Below are 13689 nucleotides of genomic sequence, written 5' to 3' on the forward strand. Positions count from 1 at the left end.
TTCCACTTTAGTGGGTCATGTCTATCAGAAGTGGGTGGATCTTCATAACCAGAGGGACAAGAGACTTTCCCAGTGGAGAATCATCACTGCAGGCAGAATCCAAGGCTTAATTTAGCTATTTAAGGAGTACCGGTAGTACCAGAAATCATCTCTGGAACATAACAAAGTCATTACAAAGAATTGAGTGCATCTGAGCATGTGATTTCTTTTCCACAACTGAGTAACCACAGTCAGGCCAACATGCAATCTTGAATTGAAGGTAAGGTTTTTTAGAGGATAGAGTGTGGCCTCCTTGGATGTTGCAGACTTGTCTCTGTAGAAATGAAGCACTAGAAAGGTGGCTTGCTGAGTTCCCATGGCTATCATATGCTGGTATCTAGCCGGTCCTATTGTTTTATAGCTGCCACTGTTGTGTGTTTTATTGGTTTTTAGTTATTCAGTTATGTGATGGTTTATTTTATGTTCTGTTCCCTGCCATGGTATTTATGTACAAAGGTGGGATATAAATATTTTAAATAAACGCGAAAATTAATTTGTGATTTATCTCTTTATTATTAGAAAATAGGCATTGAAGGGACCTGGCTACAATGACAAGCCTCAAACTGCTTTCTAGGCCTCAGAGATTGTTGCATTTTCCCCAAGAGAACGGCCACCATACACCAACTAGACACCACATCAGGTGGCTCATGACTCGTTTCCCTTCTGTTGCTGAGGGAAAGGGTGGATGGCGAAGAAAAGAGACTTCTTCTCAGCTGCACTGCATAGCTTTTCTGACTATGTATTCAAGAAATAATAATAATAATAATAATAATAATAATAATAATATTTATACCTCACGCATCTCAGGGTGGCTTACAGTACATATAAAAATTGTAGCAAAGGTACAAGCAGTAGCCAAGGGAGGAGTGAATTTTTAAAGTAGAAAACTAATGAGCCCCTTAGTCCATATTGGAAACACATTCCAGATTGGAGCACATAGCTGCTTTTTCTTCAGTATGAAAGTTGCCATTTAAAGCACATGTTTTATTTAAAAAAACATGAATTAACAAAATATGTAGTCTTGCCCAGATAGAGAACAAAGAAGCAATCATGCGTGTTTTGAGTGCAATCTGGTATATTATTACTGCACTGGTATTATTATTATTATTATTATTATTATTATTATTTCTACTCCACCCTTTGTCCAATAGACCACAGGGCACTCCATCATAGAATCATAGAGTTTGAGTGTACCTCAATGCAGGAATCAAAGCTAAAGTATCCCTGGCAGATGGCCACCTAACCTCTCTTTAAAAACCTACAATGAAGGAGAGTTCACCACTTTCTGAGGTAGTTCATTCTATGGTCGAGCAGCTCTTACTGTCAGAAGGTTTTTCCTAATGTTTAGTTGGAATATTCTTTTGTGTTATTTGAAGTCATTTGTTTGAGCCCTATCTTCTGCTGCTGCATTAAACAATCTTGCTTCATCTTCCACATTACAGGCCCTGAGATAATAGAAGCTGACTATCATATTACCTCTCGGTATTCCAGGCTAAACTTATCCAACTTATCATAAGGCTTGGTTTACACATCCTCTACCATCTTGGTCACTCTTCTCTGCTCATGTTCTGTCTTGTCAATATCCTTCTTAAACTGTGGTGCCCAGAACTAGCACAATACCCCGGGTGAGGTCTGACACTATACTTCTGTTGATGTAGAATTGCCTAGAGTTGCATTTGGGTTGTTGTTTTTTTGCTGCTGCTGCATCACATTGTTGGCTAAGCATCTCATAGAATACAGCTTAGAATAAAAACAGTGGGTAGTATTCAGCTACATTTTACTCAGAGTAGGCCCACAGAAATGTCAAAATTATGACCACTAATACTCTGAATAAAATGTAGCTGAATACCACTTTTTAAAACCTCAAACTAAACTTGTAAAGCAAATATGCAACAGCAGCATTGTGGGTTTTATTGAACGTCATCTCCTCCTTCCTCTGTGCACCCCTTAAATCTCTTCTAGGTTTTGAGGAGGGCTAAGGACACACACAGGTGAGGAGAGAGGGGAAATCCTTGTGTTGATGAGACATGGTAGTTGAAAACAATAATTTGCAGTCCATGGCATTCTGATGTCAGCGTGGCAATTGTTATTACTCCCTCAAAGGCCCCCACCTCATCTTTATCAGCTGCTTATCCTTACTAAAAATGCACAGATGTGGGTAACAGAACTTACCTATGTGCCTTTGGGTGTACCTGCCATCTCATTTACCGGTAAATGGGAACCTCCACTGCTATGGACTGTTAGTAAATCAATGCAGCAGCTCTCTGGGTTACAAATCCCAGGTGTTCTAATAGCACCGGTGTAGTGCCTGAGTTCCTCCTCTAAATGGTACCGGTACACTGGATGTGTGTATTCTGCAGTCATGTTATTGCTTGCCTACCTGTGTCATGTTTCCATTGGTTTTAAGACAAAGTCCTTGTCGTGTCACAAGTCCCTCAAGTTCATATTATAGTGGGTTTGGTCCTTTCCCACATAACGCCCTCTTAAAAAAGTATTTTTAAAAACATTCTTTTTTTCTTTCTAGTTCTCTAGTTCTTAATGCATTTATTTCCTCTTTCAACCTTCCTGTTCCATTTCCAAACACAATATTTCACACCGTCTTACCTCCTTTGGACGGCTTCCTTACTGGGCATTTGCTGTGAAACAATCATGCTTTGTTCACACATTTTTAATAGGGCACCTGCATGATTCATGATCAAAACATGCCCTTCCCACATTTTACCTTTTCAGCTTCTAGTTTCTTTTTTTGAAGTCAGAAAATCCAACATTTTAATATGCAATAACATCCGTAGGATTTCCTCAACTGTCGATGGCACAGCTCTTCTAGCCTAGATAGACCAGTAATGGGCTGTATAGATGGCAATCTCTAGCCACTTCCTTTCCTGTGGTCTCTTTCTCTTTCCCCTTTCTAGGAAGCAGTTCTAGCACTTTAACCCTCCCTTTTCCAAACATCATTGCTCTTATATCAGTTTCCCTTGCCTTCAAATTCCAGCAGGATGGGAACAACCTTGTTCTGGAGTGCAGTGAGATTTCCAATGCTCCCCCAAACTTTGGGGGTTGTGGAAATGGGCTGATCACTTGGCTATAGAATGTTACTTTTACCCTAAGAGTTGGAAAGCAAAGTTCCTTTTCCATTTCCAGTTTAGCAGAATAGCAATGACCATATACTGCTAAATTGTCCACATCTTTGGTGACTCTGTTGAGAAGACCTGCACTTTCCACTCAGCCTTTTCCCTTTTACATATCAATTGGTTTTGGTGTGCTGTGTGATTGGCAGGGGAGAGAGGAGGCTGGGCTGCAGGATAACACAGACTCAGGCTCATTGTTCTACAGTTTCAGCTGAAAGTCAGAGCACTCCCTGGGAAGTTTGCTTTCTATAAATACATTTCCTCTTCCTTGTGCCAGCTCTCCTAAGAACCGATATTTTGAGACATGCCACAGGTAAGGGTTCTGTGTACCAAATGGGTGGTTTGGGAGAGGGAAACTGGAAAGTAACAAGGTGAGTTACAGACATGCTACTTCCTTCAACAAGTGAAATTCATTTTAAAAAAGGAGAAATGCATTACACAAGCAGCTGCAGCACAACATTACGCTCTTATGCTCTTGGCTTCAGTTTCACTGAAAGATTTTTGTTTACTTTGTTTTACAACGTGGAGGGGCCTTGCACAGAACAGTACTCTTGTATACCTGATGCCCTTTCAGAGATTGGTAGTCCTTTTGAAATGTCTGATCAAACCCCTGATTTTGTTCCAAGAACAACAAAATGATTAGTGTTTAATCATTCAGTAGGAGAATAGGGCAAGGGTCTGCGATCTGCTATCTTTTCTTTTCTGGTTTTCGTATGTGCTCACCCACCCACATGGATGCAGTGTTAAAAGTTGCTAAAGAAGGCTATTGCTTCTCTTTGCTAACTTGTTTTTCACTTCTTCAAAATGGAAAAGCACATGTAACAAAGTACTTTTTATTAATGCAAACTTTTAGCTTTACTAAGCCAGTTTTGTTGATGCATAGTAAAGCTGCTGATTTTTTGTTTAGGAAAGTTTGATACATTGACTTTTTCAAGAATTAAAATGCTTCCACATTAACATCATTGAAAAGGAAAACTGAGAGCCAGTTACCACAGTTGCCTTTGCATGTGCCAAATATGGGCTGAGTTCATTTGTGTTATTGCCAAGTGTGCATTGTTGGTTCTCCAATTACCTCAGCATTTGATCAAATTACTGGTCTCTCCATGATGAAATGAGTGAACCTTAGCAAGTACCTAATTTATAAATGGAGAGAACTATGGCTGAAGCCTGCCATCTCTTTCCTAGGTATCTTGTGTGCTTCCATCCTGAGTGTACGGGGTGTGTGTGTGTGTATATATATATATATATATATATATATATATATATATATACAGCAATAACAGTATAATTAAGGAAAGGCTTTCCTTACATGTTGAAAAAGGCACTTCCCTCTTATTTACTGCTTCACATATTCTGATATTGAAAGGAGATTGTGGAGCTGATCCTGGGCACAACTGAAGCCCCGTCCTAAGCAATCTGGGTACACACGTGATCAGGCTAAAGGTTTATCTCATCCACTGTCCTGCTCTTACAGTGGCCAGCCAACCAAATGCCTATGGCTGCAATGGTGGTCCCCAGTTGTGAGCCAGGGAGTTGACCATGGTCTGCTCTGCTCTGATCACTTTGCCACACTCCCAGCCGCAATATGGATCCACTCAATCTATCCCTTGGGATACTGGGTGAATTAGATGTTTCTGATGACATTCCAGTTTGTGTTTGTAATTGAATTGCATTTGTGCTTCCCTGCTGTGCAAGCCAGGCAAGAAAAAGATAGCATGGACACCTTCATGGTGGCCATTGATAATGTGACTTTTCTCTTGAAGCAACTGCTGTTTCTAAGAGTCTGACTTTTGATAGAATTGTTTTCTGTGCTTTCTCTTGAAACCTTCTGAATCATTCAGCACTTGTCCTGTGAAACCATGTATTCCAGCTGTATCTTGATTCATTCTGATAATCAGCTTTGAAGGGACTGAGTTTACACTGAATGCTTCACTCTGGAATTTTTAAGGTTTAGCACACTTGACTTTATTACTCCAGTGGTCTTCTAACAGCTCTTTAATGTTTCACAAACCATAAAAAGATCATGCTAACTAATTCTGAATGTGGAATTTTCAGAAAAGAATTAGAGAGCCTGGTTCAAGACGTAACGAAGTTGCATAATTGGATTGTTTCCCCTCTATGTACGGTAATAACCACTAGAAAAGGCTACCCTACATTGAATAATTTATGTTTCTTTTATTTCTTTTAAGTGGGAATCTTTGGTAGCATTTTCAGATTTATATTTCACTCTTTTTTTTAGTCTTTTTGCTCTCCACATCTCTTGGTGGCTTATTTAATTAATCGTGCAAAAAATAAAAAGTACAATTGGTCCACAGCACTCAAAATGTCAATAGGCAGCATAATCTCAGCTATATGCCGCTCCATATTAGCAGAAAAAGCTCTCTCAAAGAGAGCAGCCTTCACCATCCTAAACAATTAATTGGCAATGTAGTATTCTCTGCAAGGGGCATGTCTATGAGTGGGGACTTGAGCCAAAGGGTTGTATCCAAAGTAGTGGTGAGTAAAAGCCTATCAGTGCAAAGATTTCCACCTGTGCAACAGAACTCCCAGCTCTCTTCCATCTACATGTCCCCTAAATATGTTCTGGGGTTTTCCCCAACCCCCCAGAGCAGATTTGGGGAGGGCATAGATGAAGGAACCGAGGTGGGGGGGGGAGTCCTGTTGTGCAAATGGAAATCCTTGTGCTGATGGGATGCATTGGTTCAATATTGCCCTTGGTTAATGATGCAGCTGGCACTGGAACATTAATTAATGGGCTCTGACGGTAGCTGGTAACAGAGCAAAAGTCCTGAGGAAGCAGAGGGATGTATATAATCATTGGTCTTCTCTTGGTCATTGCCTGCAATTTGGTGATGGCTTGTAAACCCCCCCCCCCCACCTTGAGTAGGTCCTTCCTCCCAAGGAGATCCATGCTGTTAGTCTAGTACAGGCTTCATCAACCTTGGCCTTTCAGATGTTTTGAGACTACAATTCCCATCATCCTTGACCATTGGTCCTGCTAGCTAGGGATCATGGGAGTAGTAGGCCAAAAACATCTGCTTTGGGTTTGAGGGCATCCAGATTCAGCCCCTACGGTGGCTTGAACATGTCTGAAGGAGACCTCCATGTGCCTTTTTATTGGCTAACCCAGTGGTCCTGGATGTGCTTTGTAGCCCTTGATAGCTTTAGCCTACATGAATTTGTCTAGTCTGCGTCTGAAGCCACCACTACATCTTGTGCTAGTGATTTTCATAGTTTTAGCTGTGTGCTGTGTTTTATACACAGGGTATTTGACACGTAAAATGGCAGCAAACTAGGGTTAGCCGCTGAATACTCAGTGAGGCAGGATTGGTTGCAGCTGATATGTACCTCTGTGATACATATATTTTCAAACATCCTTTGCAATGTTAGGTATACACTACTTTTTGGAATACCTTGAATACCCTATTAATTTGAAGATAAAGTAAGTGGTGCTAATATGTACTTAAGTCAATTTATTTCCTTTATGTAGAAGTTTCCAAGATTACAGAAGTTCATAGCTTGGGCTTTTTCTTTGAAAAACTGACGCGTTGTCACACCCTTAAGTTTGGTTAATGGCAGGTTTTATGTATAAAATATGTTTTATGCTCATTTGTGCATTTGTGAGAAAATACAATAGAAACAGCTTTTGAAATCTACCTTTTGTTACACGAGGTATTAGAAGCATTTTTTTAAAAAAATAATGAAGAGCTACAATTACTTTTCAAAGGCTCTTTAATTTCATGCCTTAGGAAAGTATAACCTCTGGCAATGTTATTATATTAATACATAAAGACCAATGTGAATAATAATATATAACAAAAGCATGCTTTAATTATATCCAAAGAATGGCACAACTAGTTCTGTGTACCTAAAGGTTATGCAAACAGTAAACCTTCCCAGGCTGCGTAGCAAACAACTTTTGAAATTGAAACAAGTTTCCAACATAGTTTGTGATATGACATGGTCTTCTGCCCTTCAATAAAAAAAGGATAAATTCCCACTGGACATGTCAAAAAAGCTTCTGGGTACACCTATAGTAGGTCTGGATTCCAGCCATTGAATTGTTTACTTAGGTCATATTTAATTTTTAACCAGCGTAGGAAAGTTACAGAAGTAATAAGTAAAAACAACAATGTATCACAGACCGATGTGGACATTAAGGCTGATATTTAGATTAGAATGACTGTTGTAAATGCCAAAAATAGGAAGTTACGTGGTACACTGGAATATGAGTATAGATGGGACACTGAAGCCTCCTTCAGTAATACATGTAGAACAGATTCCAGCTATACCTTTTAGGAGACAAGTGCAAAGTTGTGTGCTGTTTGATAACAGAATAGACACAGTGGTGAGGAAGAAGGGTTTTCTTAAATGCACCAGTATCCCAATTTGTTTCCATATGAAAAATAAAACTGGGGTGAATAACTTGATTCTTGGACATAACTCTACTCATTAGACATCTTCACTAAAAATAGGTTTAGCTTGGTGTCATGTGGATATCTCAGTTAGTAGAGCATGAGACCTCTCAGTGTTGTGGGTTTGAGCCCCACACTGGGCAAAAGGTTCCTGCATTGTAGAGGGTTGGACTAAGTGACCCTTGTGGTCTCTTCCAACTCTACAGTTTTATGTAGAAGTTAACAGACTGGTTGAGCATCTCGCACTGACGATTAGTAGGCATGGCCGAAATGAACACGTGCTGTAATGGGCAGAGTCAGGTCTATCTGTCTATTGAAAATCACATCAAAGGTAGCCATCAGTTGAAATAATGGTTTCTGATGACATTGCTTCCATAGATAATTTCAAAATCAAATTGCAAAAAAGGGGGAGGGAAATGGAATAATAAATCACAATACTTTTCTCAGCAGGACCACTTTCAGGAGATAATTAAGACTGGGGATGGATGGAAATAATCTAAGTGGGTAAACAAGGAAATGTCTGGCTACTTTTTTTTTTTTAATAGAAATCAAAAGCTGGATTGAACTAAATACTAGTGCTAGTTCCTCCCCCCCCCCCCTGGATAGACCATAGAACAATGGTGGCAAACCTTTGGCACTCATGTCAGAGGGGGCACTCAGAGCCTTCTCTGTGGGCATGCTCGCCGTCGCCTCAGCACAGAGCCAGCAGAAGGCGAGGGTGGCGTTTCGAGTCCTCAGCTCAACTTGGGCAGCTGGAACACATGTGCATGGTGGGGCGGTGCAGGAAACTGCGTGGCTGGAGCGGGATGTAATGTCCGTCAGGGTGCCGACTCTCTCCAAAATGGGGGTTGCAGCTATTCTTTGGCCTGAGTTCATTGCACCCAATTGCACGGAGGCTTCTGGAGGCATATTGTGGCAATTAGTATTTTGCACGAGTGGGTTGCGGAATAGCACCGGCAATGATTATGGTGGGCCCTCAGTTTCTGATGTTGCACGAGCAGGACAGTAAAGAGCCGAAATCCCCAAACTGGCCCGTCTGCTGCAGCACCTTTAGAGCTCCTTTTGCTCAGCTGCTCCATGTGGGATGCCCTTCCCTTTGCACCCTTGTGACTAGGGAGGCGCAAAGGGAAGGGCCGGGTGGGGCATTGGTCCCATTTGGATATGTGATGCTATCCCTAAGCAGGTGCTCATGTTTTCAGAGGCTGGGTGTGGATCCTGGGACTTGTGTCCGAGTAGAAGTGCCTTGGATGGGGCGTCAGGTGTGTGTGCAAAATGGAGCCACAACCCCCAGGGCGCATGTTTCCCTTGGAGAGCCTCCGCTGTGGGTGTGGAGGGCGCAGTGCTCTGCACGTGCTCAGAGGCGTGCTACCACGTTGGTGGGTTGCTGAGAGTTCCGAGCAGCCGCCTTCCTCCTCTTCCTGCTGCGAGGTTTCCCATTAATTGTTCAATAGCATTCCAAATGCAAACTTTTACCTTTCAATAAAAAGTTGCTTGTATCACTGAAAGCTCTGTTATTGTGTTTTTCTTTTAAGACAAAAGTTGTTACTGTATGAGTTGTTTTTTCTAAACTAAAACCTCAGTATTCAAGTTAAATTGCCGCGTTGGCACTTTGCGATAAATAAGTGGGTTCTGGGTTGCAGATAGGGTTCGCTATCACTGCCCTAGAACATCACACAGAATGAGGAGATGGGAGATGTTCTAGGGCAGGTGGAAATGCTTGTGCTGATGGAACTATCAAATTAACACAATGTTGAATTCTACCTGATATGTTGAAGTTGTGGGTTATGACTAATTTAAATGCCCTCATAGCCATCTTGCTACCTACTTGACTATAGCCCTTTTTCTGGCTCAGTTCCTGGCTCAGTTCCCACATTCTTGTGTTTTCCGCTATTGTTTCCTTCCTTAGTGTGAATGAAAGAAAGTTCCTAAGAATGTAAGTTGATTCAATGTGTGTGTGTGTGTGTGTGTGTGAGAGAGAGAGAGAGAGAGAGAGAGAAACTCTGTAATCAAAATAGTTTCCTGAGAACTGCATAATGTAAAGCTTATGGGAGAAAGGTAAGGGTGACAATTGGCAGGCTAGGTATAATGGGGAACTGTGTTGAATAGGATGGAACTCTATGTGCACAAATGAATGACTTCATGTTCACGAAATTTAATTAGCTGCCACAGCAGTAATTTGCCACTGAGCAGAAAACCTGAGTAAAGAGTTTACATTGGAAGTTATTTGCTGTCTGACTGGAGTTAGTTTGGTTTGTTACTTATTTTAAACAAATTAACTAAAGACAAATAGTTCTACAAAATGGCCATTACTCTGATTGTGTGTGTGTGTGTGTGTGTGTGTGTACACACACACACACACACACACACACACACACACACACATATAAACTGTATCTACAGTTGTATATCACATCTGGATTCCAAACTGATTTAAAATGCATCTAGCAATTTAAGCAAGGCAAAATATCAAGTTAATATTTGACTAGCAATTGATAACAGGCAAATGCCGTTCTAATGACATCATTTGGATTGTGCCAATTCTTAAAACGAGAAAACGGGATCTAATCTGAAGATTGGAATGCAGAAAACTTTCTTTATGACAAACTACTCAAATCTTCTTGTTTCCTAAGACAGCTTCTGTGAATTGCTTGTTTTATGCGTGTCTTAAATTATGGAGCAAGTACAAGGATGGTGAATATAGTCTTATAACTGATGTCTCATAAAATGCAACTTGTAACTTGAAATTTTAGATAACAAATGCACATAAAACTGGAGGGTGGCAAATAGGTAGCTGATTTTAAAAAGTATATATTTAAAAAGTATATATTGAAGACAGCCCTTCTTTAACAGACAAACATTCTCAAAGTAGGAATAATATACCTATCTAACTTTTCAAAATGCTTTCTTACTTGAACCAATATATCATTCACAGTATTCAAATGCAGGCCTTTAGCATTGTTTGTTTCCAATGCCTATTGTTTTTTTTTGGGGGGGGGGGAGTAAAGATTTATTAGTAAATTGGTTAAAATAATGGATAATGTGAAATATGACATTTGTTTCCTAAAATAATGAAATGTAGTACTGTTTTGCAAACTTAACATTTTAACTGTTGAAGTTAAATAAATATTAAAGCAGTAAAACGGTTATGTAACATGCTGATTAAAAGAAATGGAGCAGAGACTTGGGTTGGTTTTTTTTTAATATCACAATTTACTGAATTTGTCTTTGGGGAAATCTAACCTAGAATGGTAGAATGAATTCATCCATCCGAAAACAACTTGTGAGGCCATTATGGCTCATAGTACACTGTGGTTTTTTAATTTTTGGAAGCTGCTTGCTGTTGCACTATGAATATTGAACTCAATTACTTTTTGAAGGTAAATTATAGTTTAATAAACAATAAATAATGACCCATACTCTGGTTTTAATTGACCTTAATTCACCTGGTCTCCTTTTGAGATTAGAAGAGTCGAGCCAACTAATATACCTATCAGTGTGTGTTCAGGGTGGAAAACAAGTTTTTCCATCTTAAACACAAAGTGGGCATTTTGTGTCTTTCCTAAGCTACCCTAACAGATCAACAAGTAAGCATTATATTGGGATGGAAGCTAAAACCACCTATGTACCAGACTGAACACCTGATGCATCCAATGTGTGCACAGCCTGGGAAGGAAGTAAAAATACACAGCCAGAAAATACCAAAAAAAATGTGTTAAAAATGATGGACACACCTTGGAAATTCCACCAATGCCCACCAATCAGTCCATGACAGCTACATGCAGCATGGAATCAAATTAACTCACAGTGACTGGGACATGCTCCAAGCACACACCCCTGCATTGCAACACACAATATGCGTACAAGGAAGAGGCAGGAGAGAAGATACACAACACAGCACCCACATAGCTTGCTGGGCAGGATGCCTTCAGAGAGCACACAGAGGACAAGGTTCAAGACCATTGAAGGGAGGGAAAGGGTCTTTTGGGAAGCAACCAAGTAGACAGAGCAAGGGTACAGTTGACATGTGCTGATGGCAGCAGCTTCCAGTGGCTCATGCACAGGACACAGGGTTGGGGAACAGGAGAGGGTGATCAAGCCCTAGGAAAGGCAGTGGAGGGTCCACCTCATAGGTACAACTGAGGCATGCAGGAACAGTGCTTTATGGACCAATGAACTGGCTCCTGCATAAACCCTCTAGACCAGGCATAGGCAAACTCTGCCCTCCAGATGTTTTGAGACTACAATTCCCACCATCCCTGACCACTGGTCCTGTTAGCTAGGGATGATGGGAGTTGTAGTCCCAAAACATCTGGAGGGCCGAGTTTGCCTATGCCTGCTCTAGACTTTCTGTCCCATCAGTTCTTTCCTTCTATACTATATGCCTGATAAGCCAGGCCTGTCATGTACTATCTTTGTCTCCATCCACCTGACTGCTTCATGCTCCTTGGCAGCAGCACCATACTGCTTGTGCACCCTTGCACTCCAGCTAGTATGAGTGAGCCGGGTGTAGAGGCACCATAGGCCCTGAGCCCTATTGAGGCAAATAGGTTAACAACCCCACAAGAAGAGTTGGGAGCATCCTCGTCATGGGCTGGACCTCTTTAATGGATGACACATATCAACGCTTGAGGTGGATCCTGTGACTATAGGACAATTGCTTGTGGAGAGTAAGGGGAGAGGTGCTGAGAGAATAACAAGCAATTGTCATCAGCTGTACCACGTAGTCCCTGGAGCAGAATAGGTGTGAGGGACTGACAGAGAAGAGCGGTGCCACCTGGGTACTTAGCCAGTACTCATGCTTCTGCCGGGGTGGGTGATTGTGGGGACTTACCCCACCCCTGTTGCAGGTTGTAGGGATATACTGTGTGTTCAGTACCTGGTTGTTCTGCTTCATACATCTAGGCTGTGACTAATAAGTGCCAGCAATAGGTTTGAGTAGAGTGGTTGGACTGGGACTTTGCTTACATGTGTGGTTGAGTGTCTCCCTTGTATGTTACCTGCTGTTATGGGCAGAGGAGAGAGTATCAGAGCAGTATCACTCAGACATGACACAGTATTCAGGAACAGCAAAAAGGATGAGTAGAACCATGGGAGCCATAGTTCAGTGGCAGAGCATCTGCTTTGCATGCAGGAGGCCCTGTGTTTGAACACTGGCACCTGCAGGTAGGGCTGGGAGAAAACCCTATTTGAAATCCTGGTGAGCCACTCCCAGTCAGCGTAGACAAAACCGAGCTACATGGACCAATGGTCTGACTCAGTACAAGGCAGCTTCCTATGCTCCCCTTTCTCTTGTTTGTTGTGGAGCTTTAGATGGATGTGTCTGGAGTACGAAGGCAAGGTACCTGTTAGAGTTATGGGCTGAGAAGTATAAACAATGTGCTCAAATTGAGACGTGCTGCTTTGTGCACAGTGCTCCCTTTGTGTTTACACACAGTGCCCTTGCTCATGGGAACTACCAGAATAGAACTACATGGAGTATAACCCATTATTGTTTCCCCATGTGCATTTTATATATTATTGGTGGCTTGTTATGATTGGGTCCTGCGTAACATCATGTCCTATACTGTGCCATGGTGGCAGCATGGTCATTGATATGGAGGTGCCTCCCCTCCAATCCCTCCCATTGAAGTCAGTGGGATGAAAAATTCCCATGATCAGTGCAGATCCACTAAAATGCATATACTTTGCTATTTTATACCAGTTAAGAATCCTATCCTTAGAAATAGGATTGCATAAGAAGCAGGCACTTTATAGCATGTTTAACACACTCTTAGTTTATATTAGAGTTTGGAAGTGGTGGTGCTGGTGGGAGAGGTTGTGGGTATTTTAGAAAGGTTTCTTTTTCATTTTATTCATTTTGTTTATCGGAGACATCTCCAAGCTGGAGTTGTTACGGTGATTTTGCAAAATATAATATCGTTTGGCGTTTCTCATGTTTCACTTTGTCCTTCTGTAGTACTTTTGCTAGTCTTCTGTTGTCCCAGTAACACTTTGCCCTTTAAATGGCTTCAAATAAACTTGTGTATACACTTTGGCTTCCACATGCCTGTGCCATGGGAATGAGGAATTCTGTGTCTCCCAGGAAGATAGTAAATCCCCTCCGTTTG

The 13689-nt window shown here is 41.3% G+C and overlaps 1 protein-coding gene across 8 annotated transcripts in view; it reads left to right on the plus strand.

The window, feature by feature from the left end:
* Nucleotides 1-3330: 3330 nt before the first annotated feature.
* SHANK2 (SH3 and multiple ankyrin repeat domains 2) overlaps nt 3331-13689 on the plus strand; it is a 315835-nt gene continuing 305476 nt past the window's right edge. For 4 of the 8 annotated variants that reach the window (XM_033150235.1, XM_033150297.1, XM_033150242.1 and 1 more), the window contains exon 1: nt 3331-3480. The gene's annotated coding sequence lies outside the window, so the exon portion shown is untranslated. The remainder of the gene's footprint in view (nt 3481-13689) is intronic. The other 4 variants (XM_033150251.1, XM_033150259.1, XM_033150269.1 and 1 more) reach the window with 1 other exon arrangement.

This window comes from Lacerta agilis, chromosome 1 (genome assembly GCF_009819535.1).
Source record: "Lacerta agilis isolate rLacAgi1 chromosome 1, rLacAgi1.pri, whole genome shotgun sequence".
NCBI classification, from domain to species: Eukaryota; Metazoa; Chordata; class Lepidosauria; order Squamata; family Lacertidae; genus Lacerta; species Lacerta agilis.